At 46.1% G+C, this 20,480-nt stretch overlaps 1 protein-coding gene across 1 annotated transcript in view; it reads left to right on the top strand.

The window, feature by feature from the left end:
* The window catches only part of LOC110090022 (uncharacterized), a 306,902-nt gene that overhangs the window by 115,766 nt on the left and 170,656 nt on the right, over positions 1-20,480 (top strand). The window contains exon 3 of the mRNA XM_073003739.2: positions 13,000-13,146. The gene's annotated coding sequence lies outside the window, so the exon portion shown is untranslated. The remainder of the gene's footprint in view (positions 1-12,999; positions 13,147-20,480) is intronic.

The raw sequence follows: 20,480 nt of genomic DNA on the forward strand, positions 1-20,480 counted from the left end.
ATGTAGTTATGGGGAACACAATGGCACAAACTAATCTTCACTTGGTTGTCAAACTGACATTCTTACTTTTCCATATTTGATTCATCCTTGTCATTGCTGTGTGACCTAGCATAATTTGATGTTTTATTTATGGAATGACTGGCTGCTGAGCTACAGTTTGATTGACCAGTGAAGCTAAAAAGATTGATTCTTCCACACATTCAACCTCCTCTCCACCAGTTACTATTTTGCTGTTTCCATTCTTTGCAGTTGTCATGAGTTTGGTCTTTTAAATATTCAAAATTTTCTCACTTTCTTCTTTGAGTTTCATGATCAGGTACTTTAGACTTTTCTGGGTTTCTGATAGGAGGCTTGTGTCATCTGTATATTGAAGGTTATTGATGTTTCTTTCACCAATTTTTACCCCAATTTTTCATTCTTCTAATTCCAGCTTTCTGATTATCATTTCAGGGTACAAGTTGAATAAGAAGGGTGACAAGATGCAACCTTGCCACACACCTTTCTTGATCTTAAATCAGTCAGTATCTCCATATTAAGTTTGTACAGTGGCTCCATAATTTTCATACAGTGATTTCACCAACTTCACCAAATGTAGTGGTACTCCAAGTTCTTCTAGAACTCTCCATAGTTTGCCATGGTAAATACAGTCTAAAGCTTTCCTATAATTCCTGGAGCACATGTAGATGTTCTTTTGATATTCATAATATTTTTCCATTATTCACTGAACATTTGCAATATGATCATGGGTGCCACAACCCTGACAGAAGCCAGCTTGGACATTTGGCAATTCCCTTTCAATGATTGGTGTCAGGTGCTCTTGTATAATTTTCAGTAAGATCTTATAAGTGTGAGAGATGAGAGCAATTGTACAGTAGTTAGAACAAACCTTTGAATCCCCCTTTTGTTTCCAGTTTTGTGGCCATATGTTGGTTTCCCAAATTTTCTGGCACAAGATTGTGATAACTGCCATTGGTACTGACCTCAACAATTCTACATGGATGCTGTTGACCCCTGGACTTCGTTATTTGGCATTTGGTTCATTCCCCACATGACCTCATCATCAAGTATAGCTGGGTCTGCTTCTGTTTCCTTCCCCGCCTCAATTTGTTGTTGCCCCTCTTTGCAGGTGGCATACAGTTCTGCTGCATATTCCCACCATCTGTTCTTGACACTTTGTTGGTTGGACAATTCTTTCACTTGCTTATCCTTGATGATACCTTTGCAAGCCATGAATGGTACTCGGGTTTTTAAAATTTGTGCATATGCATTCCTAGTGTGTTCTTTTGTAGTCTTCTTCTGAATGTTTGCAGTGCTTCTCCCAGTAAACGTCGCTATCTTTCCTTGCTGCCCTTTGGCAGTCAGCATTCAGTCTTCTCACCTGTTCACAGTTGTCCACTGCTTTAGCTGCCTTTTTCCTCTTAGCTATTTGGATATTATTCTCTGAGAGCCATCTACACTTTTTCTGTAACTTCTTGCATGGTACGTAGTCATCTGCTGTGCTAATGATGATTAATTGAATTTATTGCCATAGTTCTTCAGGCATTTTCTCAGAAATGTCCAGAACTTCAAAACTATTTATAAGTTCAGTTGCATATGTGAGGAAATTTTTTGTGACATCGAACTTTTTGGATGGTGTTGTCCTCTTCATGTTGCAGAGTTTGATTTTGATATTGGCTACCATCAGTTCACAGTCTGCACCTAGATGAATTTTGATTGCAAGAACTGAACTGGCCCATCATTGATCACATAGGACATAATCAGTTGATTGTCTGACCTTCTGAGCTTGCAGGTTCTTCATCGTGGTCTTCTGTGAATGCACACAAAGGGTTAATACCAGCGCCAGCGTTGGGCCTCTCGGAACGTTTTCTAGCTGCAAGAGAAAAGTAACAATGTTTAGGACTACCCCTACTGCGCACGCCCAGCCTAACCGTCCCTCAGTTCCATTTTTCCGCCTAGCGGTTTGGAGCCTCTCGTCTTAGCTGCGTTATTGCGATCTATCTATCTGATTTTTGGCTTTTGACCTCAGCTTCGCTCACGGACTACCCTAGCGCTTTTTCCCTTCAACTTGACGACCCAGTGTCTTTTTCTGGCTTTACTCGGACTGATTTCGGACTGCTCTGCCTTATCCTTGGACTTGTCGTTTCGGTTTCCTTACTGCCCTATGTCCCCTTCCGGGCCGTTCAGCAGGTGTGTGGTGTGCGACCGCAAAATTCCCCATCAGGACGGCCACGATACTTGCCTGTATTGTTTGGGGGAGTCGCACAATCCTAAAGCTTGCCCACACTGCAAAGCCTTCACTAAGGCCGCTCTCAAGGCTCGCCAACAGCGCCTTAAACTTTATCTGTGGGAGTCAACGTTGTCTTCCACGGCGCCCTCGGAGGGGGAAATGGCTTCCACTTCTCGAGCAGCTCCTGTTCAGTCAGTCGTCTCTAAAGTTTCCAAAATGTCGAAAAAATCCGCGTCGTCGAAATCGGCCGCTCCTGCTTCGAACCCCGAGCCTCCGGCTCCGAAAGCTAAGCCGTCGAAATCGTCCAAAGCTAAGGCGGCCGCCCAGCTTAAAATGACATCCATTCCACTTTCTCCGAGCTCGGGTTCCATCCCATCGCCGATTCTTGAGGAGTTGTCGAGGCGCTTCGGGGCCTCGTCCGAGGCACCCGCGCCTCCTCCTGCTCGACGTACTGAAGTGTTACCGCCTTCGGGAAGGTCTTCCCCGACACCGAGCCAGTTAGTCGCTGTCACTACTGGCCTCGCTTCTGCCCCACATAGCCCTTTTCCTGCGGGCCAGGGGTCGCCTCCCGTGTCGATCTCGTCCGTACACTCGGACTCGAGATCCCCTCGAGAGAAGATACCTCGATCACCTGTGCGTTCGAGGTCGAAATCTCCTCGAGGCAAACGTTCTCGCACGGAGAAGCATGGCTCCCCGAGTCGGTCCCCTTCCTCCGGCCGCTCGAGGTCGAAGTCTCCTCGACGGAAACGATCGAAGAAGAGGCATCGGGCTTCCACTCAGTCCGACTCTGGCGATCGCTCGGACTCGAAATCCTCTAAGCGTAAACGCTCTAAGAAGAAGCACCGTTCTCATCGACGTCGTAGCAAGCATCGACGTCGGTCCTCTTCTTCCCGTTCAGCGGATTCCGACCGCCCTAAGCGTCGTAAACACCATCGACGTCGGCGTGACCATTCGCGGTCTCCTTCTTCGTCGTCGACATCCGCATCTCGAGACCGGTACCGCAAAAAGATCCGGTACATATATGTGTCTTCTTCTTCGGAGTCGACCCGCCCTCGACGCCGACGCCGGGCTATTCGAGCCAAAGACCACCCTCCTACGGTACCGGTTGCCCCTCCACCGCAACCGGCCCCTTCCACCTCGGCGCCATCCGTGGTCCCAGTTCGACCCCCGACAACGCAGGTCGGCATCGAGAAGCCCCCTCCAAAGAAGAAGAGGGATGTCTTCTCCTCTGATCCAGATGAGGTGTCCACGGAGCGGTCTTCTGACTCCGATCAGGAGCAACCCCCACCCTTGCCACCGCATGATTTACCTCCGGGTGATCTGGTGCTTTCCGATACTGGCGATACTCACGCTCCTTCTCCATCTGAGGATTTTTCTTCTTATTCTCAGATGATGTCCAGGCTTGCCAAGACGCTCAAATTGGACTTAAATCTCCCTTCCCCTCCGGGAGAGGACTTGTTCTTTGGGGACATCAAGAGGGACAGTACCGCTCCCCCCAGTATAGCCTTTGTGCCTGTGGTTATGGAGGCCATCAAGGAGTTCTGGGCTCAGCCGGCGACTACACCTAATGTCCCTCGTCGCACAGAGCACTTCTACAAGATTCATGGGGCTGACACTCATTTTCTGCTCAAGCATCCCATTCCAAACTCACTCATTGTTGAGACAAGCTGTTCAAGGCCTTCGGCCAAAGCCCATGTTACCCCAGTTGACAAAGAGGGTAAAAAGCTGGAACTCATCGGCAGGAAAATCTACTCCCTTGTCACCTTGCTACTTCGAGTCATAAATTATCAAACTGTGTTGGGAGCTTATCACAAACAGTTGTGGCTCAAACTTTTACCGGGGTTGAAAATGGTACCTGAAGACACCCGGCAAGCTTTTCTTAACTCCTATGAGGAAGCTCAGACGGTATCCAAGTATGAACGTCTTTCCATCAGACATGCAGCAGAAATCTCTGCCAGAGTCCTCATGTCTGCCATCTCTATCCGGCGCCATGCTTGGCTCCGTTCTGCTGACATAATGGAGGACGTCAAGTCGAAGGTTGAGAGCCTCGCCTTCGACGCTACCGGGCTGTTCAACGAAAAGACCGACTCCCATTTGGAAGACCTTCACAAGGCTAAGAGAACTGCTAAGTCCTATTCTGTTCAGACTCAATCTAGACAGCGACGCCCTCAATGGCGTAAATCTTATGGACAGTATCAATCTTCCCAGCAATACCGTCCTTACAAGCACCTACCTCAGCAGCGCTCTGGCCAGTCCTCTTCTTCTGTCCAGGGTTATCAGGGATACCGCCCTCGTCCTCCCCATCGCCGCCAACCCTTTAAGCCACCTGGCAGGAAACAAAAACAGTATCTTTGACTTTCGGCCCCCCGTTTTCACCCATTCGCCACCTACCACCCGTCTTCAACCGTTTCTTCACAACTGGTCTGTCATCACAAACGACACTTGGGCTCTAAAAATTATTCAGCACGGTTACCAGCTGGAGTTTATAAGATCTCCTCCGCTAGGTCTCATAACTCATTCTCCCTTCGATTCCTCACTAGAGGAAGAAATATCATCTCTCTTGGAAAAAGATGCCATCTCTACAGTACCACCTCGCGACATACAATGCGGGTTTTACTCTCGCTACTTCGCTGTCTCAAAAAGCGGAGGAGGCATAAGGCCCATCCTCGATCTAAGACTCCTAAACACTTACCTGCGACCCAGGCGGTTTCGGATGCTCACCTTAGAGTCCATCATGCACTTGCTGAAAAAGAACAACTGGTTCGTCCTTATAGATCTAAAGGACGCATACTTTCACGTCACTATTCACCCCGACCACCGCAAGTTCCTTCGGTTCATCTTTCAGGACACGGTCTACGAATTCCAGGCCCTACCATTCGGTCTGTCCACAGCTCCCCGGACCTTCACCAAGGTCATGGCTCCGGTGGCAGCTTACCTTCGTCTCAGGGGCATTCACGTTTACCCTTACCTGGACGATTGGCTCGTAGTCTCCACCTCGCGAAGGCAATCTCTGAAAGACACAAAATTCATCCTGTATCTTCTCTCCAATCTCGGTCTCACTGTCAACAAACAGAAGTCTCAGCTCATTCCCTCCAAAACAGTTCAATACATAGGGGTCTGTTTGGACGCTGTAAAGGGTCGAGTCTTTCTTCCCCCAGAAAGAATACACAAGATTCGACGAGCCATCAGGAAATTTCTTCCCGGTGCTCGGGTAACAGCCCACCACGCCCAACACCTCCTCGGCCTGATGTCTTCTACGACGCCGGCGCTCGCGCACGCTCGCCTCAAACTCCGGTCGCTCCAATCTTGGTTTCTCACCCTTTTCGACCCCATGATGGACAGTCAAAGGAAACGACTTCGTGTCACCCCGGAGCTCACCAGACAGCTCCAGTGGTGGATGTACACACCCCATCTCACGGTTGGCCGGCCCTTTCGTCCACTCCGTCTCACCGTTCAAGTTACAACGGACGCCAGTCCGTCCGGCTGGGGGGCGCACTGCGGGCGTCGCACCATTCACGCCCTCTGGACGCCACACGAAGCCATGTTCCACATCAATCACCTGGAACTGCTGGCGGTTATCAAGGCTTTCAAGTCCTTCCTTCCTCTCCTGCACGGCCGCGGAGTTCAGCTGGTGACGGACAACACTACCACAATGCATTATGTCAACAAGCAGGGAGGAACCCGCTCTCATTCACTCCTGTATCTCTCCATCCTCCTTTGGGAATGGTGTTACCGTCATCATATCTATCCAGTGGCCATCCATGTAGCCACGGAGGACAACACACTTGCGGACACTCTGAGCAGGCTTCATTCTCAGACTCACGAATGGGAGCTGAACCCTCTGGTCTTCCAGGACCTTTGCCGCCAATGGGGGACCCCAGTGCTGGACGTGTTCGCATCCCCTCACAACGCAAAATGCTCCCGGTATGCGTCCCGGGCAGGTCTCGGTCACCACTCGCTCGGCGACGCATTCATGATTCCATGGAACCAGGGTCTCTTGTACATATTTCCACCGATCCCGTTGATACAGAGATCCTTGATCAAACTCCGACGTTCAATGACTCCGGCCATTTTCATTGCACCCTTTTGGCCTCGCCAAGTGTGGTTCCCCACTCTAGTCAGCATGGCTGTGGACTCAGTAACCCTTCCGATGTGGCCGGACCTACTGACCCAGGAAGCAGGCGAAGTCCTTCACCCCGACCTCGACACGCTCCATCTGACGGCGTGGAGGATCGTCCAGAAATTCAGGAGGTCTTGACCAACGCCATCAAGCCCTCCACGTCTCGCTTGTATACCTACAAGTGGAAAAGCTTTCTGAAATTTACCCAGCAGAGGGATCTCGCCTCTTCCCCTGTGTCTCTGTCTACACTTCTGCAGTATCTCCGTTACCTCTTCGATTTCCACCTGTCTATCTCTACTATCAAGGTGTACCTGGCTGCGGTTGTCTTCTTCCAGCCCAGAGCCTCTCCCTCTTCCCGCTTTTTCTCCCATCCCACTGTCAGGATGTTTTTGAAGGGTCTCTCTAACCTCCGACCTCCCGTTCGTCCTCCACTCCCTCAGTGGTCCCTACATTTGGTTCTGCATGCCCTATCCAGACCCCCATTTGAACCCATGGCTACCTGTGACGTCAAGATGCTTTCTTTAAAAACGCTATTCCTGGTAGCTATTACCTCTGCCCGTCGAGCTAGCGAGCTGGCAGCTCTCCGTCATGACCAACCTTTTCTCCAATTCTTTAAGGACAAGGTTATGCTTTACCTGGACGTCTCCTTTCTTCCGAAGGTGGTCTCCGACTTCCACGTCAATCAACCGCTTATCCTGCCAACTTTGTTTCCGTCTCCGACTACTGACGTTGAACGCATGCTCCACATGCTTGATGTTCGACGGTCCTTAGCCTTCTATGTGTCCAGGACCAAAGACTTTCGCCTGGCCAACAGACTCTTTCTCTGTTACTTTGGCCCAAAGAAGGGCTGCCCGGCCTCGCCGTCCACGCTCTCTCGGTGGCTCGTATCGACCATCGCCCTCGCCTACGAGCTCAACCACAGAGATCCTCCACAAGGACTTAAAGCCCATTCTACCCGGGCTGTAGCCTCGTCGACTGCCTTACTCCGCGGCGTTGACCTGCCCGACATCTGCCGGTCCGCTACATGGTCCAATGCCTCTACCTTCATAACCCACTACAGGTTGGACGTGAGGGCAAAAGAGGAGACCAGATTCGGGAGGGCAGTGCTAGCATCGGCTCTTCAGTGACAGCCCACCATCCGGTTAGTAAGCGTGCTAATCACCCTTTGTGTGCATTCACAGAAGACCACGATGAAGAAAGAAAGGTTACTTACCTGTAACGATGGTTCTTCAAGTGGTCATTCTGTGAATTCACACAATCCCGCCCGGCCTCCCCTCTGTCTGTCTGTCACTGGCATCTCTATGACTCGAGGGCCTATGGCGGACAAATGGAACTGAGGGACGGTTAGGCTGGGCGTGCGCAGTAGGGGTAGTCCTAAACATTGTTACTTTTCTCTTGCAGCTAGAAAACGTTCCGAGAGGCCCAACGCTGGCGCTGGTATTAACCCTTTGTGTGAATTCACAGAATGACCACTTGAAGAACCATCGTTACAGGTAAGTAACCTTTCTTTTTCTGCTGCTAGCTCTAGGTTTCTCTTCAGGTCATTCATTAAAGTGTCTATGTACGTCACAACATCTTGTGGGTCATCCTGGGTGATCTGCTCCCAATTTTGTTTGATTAAATCAAGTGGACCTTTTACTTTTCTCCCAAACAAAAGTTCAAACGGACTGAACCTGGTACTGGCTTGGGGCACTGATCGGTAAGCAAACAAAAGGGATTGCAGCTTCTGGTCCCAATTGTTTGGATTCTCTGCCAAGTAAGCCCTAATCATGCGCATCAGAGTCCCATTGAACTTCTCCGTTAACCCATTACTTTCGGGGTGATAGGCAGTGGTTTCCTTGTGTTTAATTCCACAGATTTGCCATAACCGTTTCATGAGCTTTGATGTAAACGATGTGCCCAAATCTGTGATTATTTCTGAGGCAAATCCCATCCTGGACATATACCCCACCAAGGCATCTGCCACTGTGTTAGTTTCGATATTAGTCAAGGGTATGGCTTCGGGGTACCTCGTGGCATGGTCCACAATGGTGAGAATGAACTGGTTCCCCCTCTTTGTGGCCTTGGGCAAAGGTCCCACAATATCCACTCCTATACATTTGAACGGTGTGTCAATCACAGGCAAAGGGCACAACTTCGCTTTGGTCCTGTCACGGTTATTCCCCTGCCTCTGACACACATCACATTGTTTACAGAACTCCTTGATCTGCTTCCCTATTTCAGGCCAGTAAAAATTTTGTGTGATTCTCTGCTGTGTTTTGTTCACCCCTAAGTGCGCAGCAAACATGTCAGAGTGCCCCCTTTGTAAGATCATGGGGCGATACTTTTCAGGTACAACTAGCTGACTTCTGATCCCATCTCCCCCTTTTGAGATATTCATCAGGGTCTCTCTATATAAAATTCCCTTTTTCTCGCGAAATCTCGCTGGGGTTTCAGGTGTTAGCTGGGTGTCTGTCACCTTTTCAAAACACTTTCGGAGAGTGGCGTCTGCCTTTTGCTCTTGGCCAAATTTGCTGTCCGTGGTTAAGGTTTCTGCCACGGCTTCGGGACTACCCTCATCTGCTTCAACCTCGGGCTCTTCAGTACCCCCCTGAACTGTCCCCGTGGTAGCTTGTGAGCGTGTAATCACTAGCACCCGTTTCACATGTTCAGCCAGGTCATTCCCCACGAGCACGGCTGCTGGCAGAGTCGATGAAATCGCTAGCCGCCAAACTCCCCTCCAGCCTTGAAAGCTCACAGGTACCTCAGCTACTGGCAGTGAGATCACCTGCCCCTCAATCCCTGCCACCTTCAGGCTCTCATTTGGGATTATATACTTCCTAGGAATAATGTCTGGATGGCACAGGGTCACCTGGGAACAAGTATCCCTTAGCCCCCTATACTGATGGTCAAGTATTCCTACGTCCACCACTGCGGTCTCAAACAATTGCGAATCTGTCCTCACTAGTAAGCAGCGCTTGACTTCCACAAGAGGACCATTTTCCCCAGCCTGATCAGCAGATGTAACTGGTCCAGATTGAGTAGCCATGGCAACAGGCTCCCTCAGTGGCAAGGAGCTTTGCTCTGTCTGGACACAGAACACAGCTTTTGCCTTGGTTCCACTCAAATCATGAGGCAAATTTCCCTTTAGCTGCTTTAATTTCTCACACTCTGAGATTAGATGGCCCTTTCCTTGACAGAAATAACATTTTCTGCTGTACTTGGAGTCTTTCTCATCTGGTTTTGGTTTTCCCTCCAAAATCTGAGGTCTTGGTGGTTTCATGTCTGAGGGCTTCCCTTCAACATGGGCCCCTTCCCCTTGCTGGTTTTTCCCTGGTCCCTGAGAGTACCTGCTGTAGGTTTCTTTGGGCTTACCCACAGATTTCCCCTCAGCACCTAAGGGCTTCCTTATTTGGGAAATAAAATCTGCGATCTCTGCCGCTTCTGTCACCGATTTAGGTTTCCTCTCCCTCACATGGAACTTTAGTTCCCCATGCAGGACTGAATAAAATTGTTCCAGCGCTATCAGGTCTTTGAGCTGCTGGAAGGTCTCTGTCCCCTCCTGAGACAGCCATTTCTCTAGCAACCTCACCAGTTGGGCCCCCACTTGGGTAAAAGTCTGCTCTGGTTTTTTTGTGAGTGACCTGAATCTTTGCCTCAGCTGTTCAGCATTTATCCCATGCCGGGCAAACACCAGTTTTTTAAACTCAGCGAAGTCCTTCAGCAGTTCCACTGGCATCTCTGCATAGACTTCTGCCAGGCTGCCACTGATTAAAGATCGCATAATGGTCATCTTCTCAGTTTCCCTTACTGAGAAGTCCACAAACGCTCTTCCCACGAGGGAAAAGAACACCTCAGGGCAATCTCCCTTGTGGTACACAGGGAATTTCTTCAGGTCAGTTTTAGACAGGCTGCCTTCCCCATTCCCTGGGTCCCCCTCATTATTATTGTTATTCCTATTTCCACTCATCATCTCCAGCTTCTTCAGCTCAAACGCCATTTTTTCTAACTCCAACTGTCTCTGTTTCTCTTCCTTTTCAAACGCCATTCTTTCTCTCTCCAATCTTTCTTCTCTTTCCATTCTCTCTCTCTCTAATCTTTCTTCTTTTCCCATTTCTAATTGTTTCATCCTAAATTCATGCTGTTGGGCTAGGAGCATTTTTCTGAGTTCTGAGGTCAGTTCTCCCGTGCTCTCATCCTGCACCGAGCCAAATTCCTCCTCAGAACCTTGGTCTCCCTGTGGTTCTCTCACTTCCCCCATTTCTGCCATTTGGCTTCTAGTCAAGGGCATAATCCCCCCAGAACAGGCTGCCTTCAAAAGTCACGCCTCAAAATAAAACGACGACTTTTTTCCTTTTGCCTCAGAAACAGCCTTCTATAGACTGCTGCTGTCCCTCCAGCACCAACTTGCAACTGTTGCCAGGCAGAATACAACCCCTCTGCTAGGCCTCTCAGCAGACAGGCTAGATCACTGTTACTTCACGCAGCTTTGCCTCAGCCCTTTCCCGCCAAAACAGGTTGCCTCAGAGCTCCCTAATCTAGTCCCCCAATCTGAGTTTGCACGTTCTTCCACTAGCCTACCTCCCCGTGAGGTAAGCCTAGAAGATTACCTACGCGCCCTCAGATTTTCCCTGACTAGACCCCCCTTGCTCTGGGCACACTTGCCAAGGCTTTGCTGGACCACTGGACAACTGGACTAGTCGTATCCCACCGCTGCCACCAATCAATGTGGCAACCCCAGACCTACTGGAGTATCCCACCCTGTAGTTATGCGGCCACCAACCATTCCCTGTAAGGAGTCACACAGACCAGGAATGGATTTTAATAAACAAAAGAACCAGGTTTATTGAAACAACAAACAGGGTAAATAAAAGGATCAGGTAAATAGGATACAGGAACGTGGCATAGTCCCAATCACACACATACAACAGCTTGGTTCCCACGGAACACTTTAAGGTAACGCACAGACCCTGAACTTATCAGTTCTGGCTACCTAAATAGAAACCTGAACCTATCAGGTATGTACTAACTGACAAACAGTTGTACCCAGTCTGACACACAGACTCCAACTCCTACTTCTCCACACCAGCTCCAAATATATATACAGTACAGCTCCTCCCCCCTGATGTCCCGCCTTCCACTCCCCATAGGATGGAACTTTCCCTCCAAACCCATGACAGACAGGTACCATCAGTGCTGTATGTGACAGTGATGTTGTATGTTAGGTGAGGTCCACATGTATAAGCGATGCTTATGTGGTTCAAACCATGTATTCATGACTCAAAACTGATTTTCCTGGCAAAATTGTGCCAACTGATCACCGGCGTCATTTCTTTCTCAAAACTTCCAGTGATTTCTGGCTCCATCTGGGAACCAATTTTTGCACTAAAATCATCAAGTAAGTAAATACTATCCTTTCCTGGGATTGTCTTCAATGTATCTTCAGTGGTGGCATAGAAATTCTTGATTTCTTGCAATGTTGCATCAGTTGTTGGAGCAGAAACTTGAACAACAGTAAAGTTGATGGGCTTGGCACAAACTCTAATTGTCATTATGTGATTGTTTACTGTGGAGAAGCCTTCCACTGCTTGGGCCATTTCCTTGCTTGCAATAAATGCCATTCCGTTCCTATGCATGTTATCATGACCTGAGTAATAGATGGTAAATTCTTCAGACTAAAAATAACTATTATTTGTCCAGTGTAATTCACTAATGCCGAAGAGGTCAATTTTCAATCTGATCATTTCTCATTTTACAATGTCCAATTTACCTTGGCTCATTCCTCTGACATTCCAAGTTACTATTTGCTGTATTTTTGTGCAGCACACACTACAGTGCAAACCCTTGCTTTCTCTATTGGTAGCATCAACACTCGAGGTTCCTTCTGGATTTGCCCCTGTGCATCATAGAATCCAGAGCTACTTGCTACAGGCCCTTGCTCTTCCCCAGTCACTCTTTGGGTACCTTCTAGCCTGAGGGTCTCACAGTTTTGCACCATATTGAAATCATTTGAGAGCCTTTCGTGGAATTTTCTTGGCAGAATTTTTTACAAGGTAGGTTGCCAGGTCTTTCCTTAACCCTCCCCATTTATCCAGGCTTGGGACCAGTGTGTACACATGAATAAAAATGCCCACGGCTGGGTCATGTAAACTAAATATGCCCTGCACCTCTGTCACCATAGGCAAGCTGCCCAATCACAGAATACCACCAAGAAGGGGGGATTGGTCAACTACTTCTGACTACTTTAAAGCCCTGGGATGTTTGAATTGAGCTGGAATTGACTTGATGACACATAACAATAAATGATGTGTGGGAGGCAGCTTTGCAATGTCTCTCCCCCACCCACCCCAGGTTGTTGATGTTTTCAGTGGTCACTAGACAATGTCTGGCTTTTTCAGGAGAAAAGCCTTTTTAATGAAAAATATTTTGGAAGTGGATTGGGCATGTAAGCAGTTCTAGGCACAACCCTGCAAAATCCAGGAGTGGGTGTGCCCTGCTCTCTGACATGTGGAAGGTGCCTACATATGGCCTAGACATATGTTGTGTGTGTGTTTTATTGAAAGGAAAGTACAGAAGATGCTCTTTCTTTCAGATGTATTTATGAATCTTACTCAAAATTCTTAATTCAAATTAAATGCCTTAATTATTTTTGTTTGTTTTGTATTTGATTTAGATCGACGTGATTGTGGCTTTGGGGGGACTTGGAGGTCGCTTTGACCAAACCATGGCATCTGTGGAGACTCTCTTTCATGCAACTAAGATAACACCTTTTCCAGTCATAGTTATTCAGGAGTGTTCCTTGATATACCTTCTTCAGCCTGTAAGTAAAATGAAACCTTACTTTCCATAATAAACAACTTGATCCTGGTCTTATCCAAATTCTATCACCTTCAATAGAAATAAAGGGGATTGTTATACATGGTCAAAGACAGCTCATAAGTTGTTTCTGTCAATTTAGATTTATGATATAGTTATTGACTCAGAAATAAAAGACAAGGGAAATAATGCAGCCAAGGCTGCATTTTTCTTTAGTTTCATCGATTTCAGGACATGAATCTTACAGTGCAATCATATGTGTTGACTCAAATGTAAGTTTTATTGAATTAAATGGAGATTCCTGACAAATTACTGGGCATAATATTGCAGCCTTAAAAATCCTGGTTAATGCATCTGTTGCAATAAGTGAGATACTTTGATTCAGTCATCCTCAGCTTCTACTACAGTGGTGCCCCGCTTGACGACAATAGTCCGTTCTGTTAAAATTGCTGTTAAGCGATATTGTCATCAAGCGGAAGTAAAAAACCCATTGGAATGCATTAAAAACCGGTTAATGCATTTCAGTGGGCAAAATACCTCATCGTAAAGCGAAGATCCTCCATAGGGGAAGCCATTTTCAATCGCTGTCTTCTGGAAATAGGTCCGGAAAACATCGGGAGGCCATTTTGAAAACCCGACAATCAGCTGTTTTTGATTGTTGTGAAGCAAAAAATCGGTTCCCAAAGCAGGGACCGATTCAACGCAAAGTGAAAAAACCCATTGAATCGTCGTCAAACTTTGGAAGGGCTGTGTTGATATCTGTTCTTCCGTGATGGCCCTCCTTCCAGTAAGTGAGCTTGCTAGTCACCCATTAGTGTGGATTCACAGAGTCCATGAAGAAAAAAGAGAGGTTACTTACCTGTAACTCTGGTTCTTCGAGTGGTATTCTGTGAATTCACATGTCCCGCCCAACCTCCCCACTGTCCATCATGCCTTGTTCTGGTTGCTAGCCATATATCCCGGACAAACCTGGACAGTTGGAACTGAGATACCTCAGAGCAGGCGGACCATGCGCAGTATATGAACATGTTTCATTAGTTCATATAATAAGCTCTAGAATATTCTGAAGTATCTTGCGCAGGCGCAGTTTAACCCGTTAGTGTGCATTCACAGAGTACCACTTGAAGAACCAGAGTTACAGGTAAGTAACCTCTCTATTCTTGTCCAGTTTAATCAGCAATTCTTTATTATATTTTAAGGCTTTTGAAAGTCTTCTGAGGTTTAAAAATACTTTGGTGTATGGCATGAAGGATTACTAACAGAAATGCAAATTTTGGAGTGTCATCCTATAAAAAACAAATTGGATCCAGTTTAATATGAAACAGGTAAAGGATTAAACAGCTAGTCATGTAAATGCAAACATAAAAAAACTCATTCTGGCTTTAAGCAGGAAAACATATTGAAAAATATTAAAACAGTACATAAAGTTATTTTAAAGGCACATTGATGAAATCATATTGATATATCACTGCGATTCTGTTGCTAGTTCTAAATGCCAAAGTTATTATATAAAACCGCCAACAGGATTTCCTCCTTGCCATAGTAAGGCTGCAGTAGCTTCCTTGAAAAGTGAGTCCCAGTGAACATCATGGGACTAAACTTCAGATTAAAGACCCATAGGACCAGGGGAACTACATGGTGTGGCACTATAATGTAGGATGATTCTATTCTCTAGGTGCATATTCATGTACATTTCGGTTGGTACATGTGTCTGTAGCTATACAGTAACAGACATGTCACAGACATACATCTGATTTAGTGCCAAGTGAAGGCTGCAAAGATGAAACAAACTGCTCCCAATAAATAAGATGTTAGGTTCACACAATGGTGTTTGTCATTCCCCCACAACCTAGCTTCTCCCCACTCCTTGCACTTCCATTCAGAGATAGAAGATTTTTGAAACATATTTCCCCTGGAAAAGAAAGAACATTTTAACATTTTAACACTTAATATGCGTTTTTAAAAATGAATATGTATTTCTAGAGATGAATTTATTAAATATAATGTAACTGTTTTGTTTGAAATAATGAATTGTGTGGTTGGAAACATTCTTTGAGTACAGTTATAAGTGATGCAGGAGCAGAAAACTGCAATGCTGTTATATTACAATTGTAGGAAAAACAAGATAATGATATCTGGTACTTGTTGTGTGCTCCTTCATTTAAATGATTGTCCTTGCCAAATTGATCAATGCTCATACTGCCTTTAAAAGGTGGTTCCATTTTACAATATTTAATCATGGGATGTTTTGCTACCAGATGTGATGAGATGTGTTTTTATGGGTAAGCCTGTCTCAATAGAATCCATTTTAAATTAGGATTTCTGTGTAGTTTCTGAGATGAGCCACAGCGGCTATCTCTTATCTAGTTACTAAGGAGAAACATTCCTGGTAGCCAAAGCATTTCTGTAGCTCTCGTGGGAATATGGGGCGTGACCTGTCCAGAAGTTTCTTGCCTTTGGGAACTCTGGGAAGAAGAAGCGAGGGAGAGAGAAAGTGGAGTGTGTTCCATCATGGATTACAAATATGTTTCCTCTGCCATGGACTGAGGGGAAACACCTGGATTGCATCTACATCAGCTTGTGAACCCAGGACACGTGAGATGGACTATGTTACCCTTTATATTAGTTAGCATAGTTTCATTTCTTTATTTTTCTAGCTGGAGTGGGGGAGGAATTATCTGTGCCTTGTATTGAAAATGTACCAACTAAACATTTGGTTTCTTTACTTTAACAACTTTTATTAATAAAACAGTAATGATTGATTTCTATCTAGAAGCATTGTTTCTTGTTCAGACTAGCTGAGGAATATTAATTGGCCTTATATGTTCGCTACCAAAGATTTCTAGAGCCCAGATTAATCTGAGTATATCTCATGGTTATGTCTGTGTTGGCTATTTGGCTTACTAAAGGAGTGTGGCTTTTGGAGAAGAAGGATTAGACAAGACCCGGCTGAGATCCCCTGGGCTCTACTCAGCAGTACTGTGGTTTGTCTGTCTTTCGTATCCATCCCATTCTCCGGAACCCCCCGAAAGTCTCCTTGGAGATATGGGCGGTGTTTTCGCATGGCGGCAGCGTGGAACGGAACGCGTGCTTTAGTGTGATTTATGGGGTTTGCTTTGTAAGTGAAGCTGCATGCATTCTTCCGGAAGCCTTGGCTGAGGGAGTGAGTGCATGCTGACAGGCTGTAAATTAGCCAAATTGCTTTTCTCTTTCCAGCTAAGGATCTTACGGAAAGACTTAGCTGCAGCAGCAAAGTCTGATAAGAAACAACGCTTAGATTTTAACAGACATTAAAATCTGTTTAATTTGGCTATGAGTGGGCATTTTCAGGCAAGGTAGCGATTGCCTCTTTTGAAGCTCCAGATAGGGATGTTTTATGGCTTGCCCTCACCCTACAGTTTAGGCTGCAGGGGTGGGGAGAGGATTTTTCCTTTTGGAATTGATTGGCGTCGGCGGTAAATGCGGCTTGTATGGAAGGAGATGACTTTTTGCAGTTGCCTAGTCAGCGGTTTGTGACTCAGAGAACAGTTAAGATTGGAGGGACATCTGCTGGTCAGCCTGGCATTACAGTGAAGAAGGCTTTAAACCAGGAAATTTTGGAGGCGGTTGAACACAGCATTTTGACTCGGAGCGGACCTAAGCAAAGGGTCAGTTATAGCTCTCCACAGCTACGAAGGGAATTGCAAAAGGGCAATTTGATGGCTGAGTTACCACCTGAGGAAGAGGAGCTTGCCTCTGATTCAGATCAGGCTGAGGACATGGAGGATACCAGCATGGGGGAAGTGCCAGACAGGGGAAGGCCTGATGAAACAACAGGAGCAGCAGCAGCAGGTGCTGCAGGGCAAGACCCCAATCAGAGTTTGTCAGCAGTGGACAAGTTAATCCTGATGTTTACTGATTTTGTTGCATGTCACTCTCAATCTATTCGTAATCAGGACCTGTCTGAGAGATTACTAAAGGAGTACAGACAGATGAAGATTGCAAATTTAGAGGCTGAAAGGAAGGAAAAGGAAGCTTTTAAAAAATCCATAGCTAGTGTTGACAGAAGTAACCTGCCTTATTACCACGATGGCCAAGATGTCTTAGCATTTTTGGAGCTATTCAAAAAATCGTGCAGAGACCTTAATATTCCTGAGGACTGGTATGTTAAGTTAATACGTACTCAGTGCAGTGGTCAGCTTGCCAGCATTGTAGCTAAATTACCTGATGAAAGAGTGGAGTGGCGTGTTTTTAGAGAGGCAGTGAAGAAAAAATATGGTTTTACTCCTGAGATACTTCGTCAGAACTTTAGACAAATCAAAAAACAACCTAATGAGTGTTATTCTGCATTGGCTGATCGGTTAGAGCAACTAGGAGATCAATGGTTGGACTCATTAGGCGTGAGAACCTTCAAAGATTTGAGAACAGTGATGTACATGGAGCATTTTCTTAGTTTGGTGCCTACAGAGATAAGGAGTACTTTGTTGGAGAAAGACTTCAAAGACCTGCAGGCCCTGGCCTTAAGAACTGACGAGATACTTTCCTTTAGGAAGCCTGAACCAGCTGTTAGAGCAAAGACTGCTCCAGTGGTCCCTAAGAGACAAAGTCAGCCTGAAGTTAGAAAGTCTTTTTCCCAAGACCCCAGACAAAGTTCATTTGAACCACGAAGGAGCCTAGCTCCTAGCCAGAGTAAAACACCTCTTAAATGCTATGAGTGTGGTGGCTCACATCTGCGACGTGATTGCCCAAGGTTGAATGTGTCAGCTAACCAAGATAAGGAGCCAGTTAGAAAAACTCCTGTCCCAACACCACGCAGGAATAAAACAAGTACTCCCAAGATGGCGTATGTTAGTTCTGAGCCAGTGGGAACTATACAAGCGCCAGCCACCAGTACTGCAACTTCTGTGCCTAACCAGTCAAGCATTAGGCCTCCACAGAATCCAGAGGGAGTTAGCACATCTGTAACCCCTTCTCAAGCCAGTGGAACACAGGCCAAAGTAAACCACTATGTGCCTAGAATTTTGGACTTACAAATTGCTTCAATTTCCTCAGAAATTGTAAAAGAGACTGCATCAGGAGAGAGGTTTTCTGTTATGGACCCTGAATGCATAGTGCCAGATGCGCAGAGGGACTGGGCGACCCGCTCGTTCACTGAGGTAGTCTTCCTGCACACACCAACAGGCGATATGGCTTTGAGCGCTTTTCGCGACTCGGGTGCCGACATTTCTTCGATAAGTCGACAGTTTCCAGACCCCACCTTGATTCTGAACAATCTGAGGTGTCCAATAAAAACTTATGGGTATATAGAGACTGAGCAGAAGTTCTTTCCTTTGGCATATGTAAAAATTACTTACAAGTCCTGGTCAGGTTCAAAACATATCCTAACCCATGAGGGAAAACCTGATTTTCTGCTTGGAAATGATCTTGCCTTTTTGGATCACATGCAAAGTCAAAATGCGGCTTCGATGCAGGTAGTCACCCGTTCTCAAAGTAGGGATATGCATGCTCCTGAACTGGAGCAGGAATCCACTGAGGATAGCTCAGATGGAGACCTTACCCAACAGCAGCCTCTTGTGACCGAACCCGATAATGCAGCTACAACTGAAACTACAATAGAGGAGGTGATACCAAAGGGATCAGAGGACTTTAGACTGAAGCAACTTAATGATCCCTCTCTAGCTTCTTTGAGGTCACAAGCAGACAACTATGCTGAACGTCCTGCACAGCAGCAAGTTAGCTTTTTATGGGGTGAAAATGGACTGTTGTATCGAGAGTACTACCCCAAGTCCAATATGGATGCCCAAGCTATTCAACAGTTAGTGGTGCCTTCTGAGTATAGACTAAGAATTCTAGAAATGGCTCATGACCATCCTTCCAGTGGGCACCAAGGAATACAAAAAACCCTCAAGAGAATTTCTCAACATTTTCACTGGCCTGGTGTTTCTAAAACTGTAAAGGACTATGTCAGTTCCTGTGACTTTTGCCAACGAACAGGCCATCAAACCGACCAGGTGAAAGCTGATATGCAAGTCATGGAAGTTCCCGACCAAGTGTTCAAGTATTTGCAAATGGATGTGCTAGGACCATTCGTTCCTACTAAAACCAAGAAGAAGTACATCATTACTTTCATCTGTTCCGCTAGCAGATGGATAGAAGCTTATGCTATTAGCAACCTTACAGCTACCACGATAGCTAGAATCATCGTTGACTTGTGTTCACGTATTGGTGTACCATCCAAAATCACTTGTGATCAAGCAGGAGCGTTCACAAGTGAACTCATGCGGAAGATCTGCGAGATAAGTGGAATAACCCTCAGTTTCAGCACGTCCCATCATCCTCAATCTCATGGTATGGTGGAGAGAGGTCACCAAACTTTGCTTCGGATGATTAAAACGTTGACCCAAGTATATGGAAACATCTGGGATGAACTCTTGCCTTTTGCTTTGTTTGCCTACCGTAGTTCAGCACATTCTTCACTAGGTGGTTTTTCCCCAAGTGAGGTGATCTTCGGAAGAAATCTACAAGGACCATTGGACCTCCTAAAATCCGAATGGGAGGGCGTGGTTAAAAGTAGTACTGCCCCAGTTGCTGATTTCGTCATAAAGCTTCAAGAGAAACTCTTGGCTGTCCAGGAGTTGGCCAGAGACAACTTGATGGACGCCCAAGCCAGCCAGAAGTTCTACCACGACAAGAAATCCAGACACAGGGAATTTTCTGTGGGTGATTTGGTACTGGTTCTGAACCCACTTAGACCTTCTAAGTTAGAAGTTGTTTGGGAAGGTCCAGGAGAAATTGTTCAAAAAATGGGAAATGTCAATTATCTTGTCAAAATGTTGGGTTCTAACAAGAAACCTGTTCTTTATCATGTCAATAGATTAAAACTTTACAAAGATAGATCTGCAATGGTTTTTCAATATCATGCTGAATATTTTCATGCTGCAAATGAACCCATTGATATGTTGTCTGAATTGCAAGATGCAGGTACTTGGTCTGACAATCTTGTTTTAACAGGTACCGTTGACCAGAAAGAAAGGTTGTTTCAAATTTTAGAACAATACCAAGATGTGTTCTCAGATAAACCGGGTTACACCAATTTGGTCAGTCATGTGATAACTACTGAGAACAATACCCAGCCCATACGGTCTAGCCCATATAGAGCAATTGGAAATCATGCTACCCAGATTGAACAAGAGATACAAAAGATGTTATCTTTGGGGGTGATTGAACCGTCATTCTCCCCATGGGCTTCTCCGGTGGTTCTGGTGCCAAAACAAAATGCTATGGGTGAAATTCTCGATGAAGTAAGATTTTGTGTTGATTACAGAAAGTTAAACCGTGTTACAGTTCCAGATCCTTACC

This window comes from Pogona vitticeps, chromosome 6 (assembly GCF_051106095.1).
Source record: "Pogona vitticeps strain Pit_001003342236 chromosome 6, PviZW2.1, whole genome shotgun sequence".
Lineage (NCBI taxonomy): Eukaryota > Metazoa > Chordata > Lepidosauria > Squamata > Agamidae > Pogona > Pogona vitticeps.